This window comes from Aplysia californica, unplaced genomic scaffold (assembly GCF_000002075.1).
Source record: "Aplysia californica isolate F4 #8 unplaced genomic scaffold, AplCal3.0 scaffold00364, whole genome shotgun sequence".
Taxonomy (NCBI): Eukaryota; Metazoa; Mollusca; class Gastropoda; order Aplysiida; family Aplysiidae; genus Aplysia; species Aplysia californica.
In genome coordinates, this window is record NW_004797634.1 from 60,649 (window position 1) to 64,365 (window position 3,717).

Genomic DNA, 3,717 nt, shown 5'->3' on the forward strand with positions numbered 1-3,717 from the left:
TCCTTGGTGCTCATATGACGTTATGTAGTTGCGAGCACTGTAAAACCTCTACTAAACTCCAAACTTTGACAAAAGAACACGTGACTTGTTATGATGGTATCAGTCATGAGGAAGAAAAAATAAACCTCCTGTGTATGTAGCTATTTATCTACGAACCTCTCATTTTTCGTATGTGTCACCCTTTAAATTTAATAATATTTGACAATATAAAAAAAACCTCACATAGGTAGTATATAACATTGCACTTTTATTTTAGAGTGACACGAAGAAAGGCCATCATTGAGAATGTGAGTCACTGACTCTCACACACAGTCTAGTGAATCAATATTTCCTTCTTTGCAATGGAGACCTTAAGTTAACAAGATCCATGGAATTGTTAAATTATGCTTAACTATCAAACCTGTCTGTAACGGTCACCTAAGATCACAGACAAAGGGGCCAGTATAGACAGGTGGCCACGATGGATTGGATAATTTATTTTAGTTTTAGGTTAATGTTTTACGGCATTAGCAACTACATAAGGTCGTATGAGTGCGCGCGACACATTAAACATTTCCAGTTGGTAGGAAATTGTGAATTTTGCCCGAGTGGCGGCTGGAGCCTACTATTATCGATTTTGGACCTCCTAGGGATGTTTAATGAGAGCAACTTGCACACGGAACCTCCGAGATTTTTTTACCATATCCGAGAAGGCTAGGTGTAAGAGTGTAAGATCTTACCTACCAGAAGATCAAGGGTGTGGCTGACAGCAGTAAGAAGGAGTCAAGGAGTAGCAGTAGAAAGGCTGCAGAAAGAGTCAGGAGCCCAGTGTAAGGCGCAAAGGGGGGCAGCAATTAGAGATGAAAGCAGATGACAGAACATTGTTAGAGAGCAGGAAAGGAGGTGAAAGGGGAAACTTTATATATAGAAAAGAAGTCTCTATCGCTGTCCAGATTTGAACCCGGCACCTATTGAATGAGAGGCGAACACCGTAACCTCTTGACCACGAGAGTCTTCGGTTAGGGTCTGAGTTATGATCACTTTCTAGACTTGACAAAGTCAACAGGTGGTGTAGAATCGTGAAATCTAAATGTCAGTTTTCCACTTCATTTCCACTAAGATTGCTATCTATCATCCGAGCTTCTTTGCTTAGATGGAACGTACACACTGTAACACACTCAGTCTGAGGACGGGTCGGCGAAAAAACCAAGTGGGAGGCATCGTGATGAAATCGGACACTCGTCAAAATAATGAAATCGAGGAAAATGGCATTTTTCTGTCCGTTTGGTAATTTTGATCAAATTTTTGTGTTTTGACTCAACACATTTTAGGTCCATTTGAAAAGGCATTTCTGTGTGGAAATTACCGGAAAATTGTAGAGATTTGCAGTTGTAAGGACTCTCAAGCTTTGGAAGTCACCAAACTTTGGCGGCCATTTTCTCGCTAATTTTACCTCTGAAACCACCCACCTCCTTCAATCGCAAATATATCGGCTTCTATTCAAGATATATAATATATATATATATATAGAGAGAGAGAGAGGGAGAGAGAGGGAGAGAGAGAGAGGTTTTTTTTGTCACGGAACGTAAGACAAACAAACAAGATTTAAAATGATGTCAATAACTCCACATGTCCAAAAATTGACGAGCGTCTGATTCCACCACATCATGACACAAGCGATGGCTTTGAGCAGGTCTTGAGGCCGACGTGCGTGTTCTCCTCCCCATAGAGTGGATGGATATATCATATCATGGGACAATACCCCAACATGTCGAGGGTTCATCCCCCCCCCCCCCTCCCCGATCAGCGCAAAGAAAACAGAATACAAACAAACAGAAACAGCAGGAGAGCACTCAGGAGTTATGACCTGAGTGTGGCCCGGCCCCCATAGAGAGTAAGGAAGTTAGGGCTGTAACACTTGCTTGAGGGGGGTTCTTCCTCTGAAGATCTGCTGCAGTCCGCTTGCGCCCCGAGTTTTCTCCCACATTTGTTGCTATACAGAAGCTATTCATAATGGTTGAGTAAAGCAGAAGCGAGAAAAAATGTCCACGTCCCTGTTCGGGGTGCTTGTTCATATCAAAATATCAGACAATCATTGACTGTGATGAGAACATAAGAAAATAGATACAATAGTAATTCAACACTCAAAGGGAAACAAAAAGATAATTATAATATACACTCGAATGTAACTTAAGTCTTAAAAATGTTCATAAAATCTTTTGTTATGAATGTTCCTATACATGTAGTCCTAAGTAAGAATGATTTGTGCAGAGCTACACCTGTTGTAAAGATATTCAAGTTTGCTGTTTGGAGCTGAAAAATTTTGTACTAATGAACAAATTAAGATGATATTGCAAAAATTACAACTGCATATTATACTGCTTATTTAATCAATCTATATGACTCATGTAAGATTGTGTGTGTGTGTGTGGTGTGTGTGTGTGTGGGGCGGGGGCAGGAATTATGTGAGTGTGAATGTTTTGGATATTGCTATCATTAATTTTAATAATATATGTTTGTGTATTGAACACTTGTACAGGTTTTTGGTGTTCCTGTTGTCCTGTAATGTATACCTGACATTCTGTATTACGAAAGAAGTTTTGTTTTATTTTTCTTTTATTTCGTGAAGTTTTTCTAGAGAATAAACATGGGTGGTTGGCGGTGCTCTGGTGTGGTTTGCTTCTTCTTTCCTATCAAACATCTATCGTCCTTATCTCCCCTACTTCTTTTTCTATGTTTGTTACTTTCTTGTAACACCTCTAATCTTCTGGCGCTCATATGGCCTTTTGCAGTTGCGAGCACCGAAAAACCTCTACTAGAACTAAAAAAGAGAACAAACGTTTTAGATGAGTAAAAAAATGCCGTCTGTAATTCAGGCTATAGCTTAGGTTAGCCAAATTTTGTTTGTCAAGTATTTTTATTTGTTGGGCTATCATAAATCTGGGTCTCTAGTTTCTTCGATTGCCAGTGGTGAAGAAATTAATCTGAGGGTTCATGGACAGAATTCAGGAGCATGCTTCTCCAGCCCTTCCACTAGTTCTCTTCAACCGAGAGGGTCTTTAGTGGACTGACATTGAGCATAGCTTGTCATATATATACATAATACACATGTATTTCTGTTTGCTTGTTTGTTTGTTTATTTGTACTGTCAATGTGTCATGTGTGTGACGGGTGTTCCGGGCACACCATGTAATTAATATATATGTGTGTGTGTGTGTGTGTGTGTGTGTGTGTGTGTGTGTGTGTGTTCGTGTGTGTGTGAGAGTGTGTTTGTTTTTGGGGTTGGGGGTTTTGACCCTTTTTTGGGAGGAAAACGATCTCTGTCATTGAAACACAACACACGTTTTCCCTGCATCACTTACGCTTTTATTTTTAAGCAGTCACCTTCGATTACGTTTAGCAAACATAAAACCAGAGGTTTTTTTAGTTCAGAAAGTGGTTTCTATATATTCTATGTGCCTTAGATGGGGTCCTACAGGACAATTATGCATAATCTATTTCCACCTTGCGTGTCAGTACATAATAAAAGGCCACGCACACTTTGGGATAGAGGAGAAAACAATCTGTAAAACAACAGCTTTCAACTTGTAACCTTCACGCCTGTACCTGTTCTCTTTTCACAGATTCCTGATGGGGCTGAGGTCGCTGACAGCATTCCTGTGTCTGGTTGTGGTACTTGCTGTTGTCGTCGAGGCTACTGCTGAGCGGAACAAAGTACACGTAAGTTTTACAACGCCT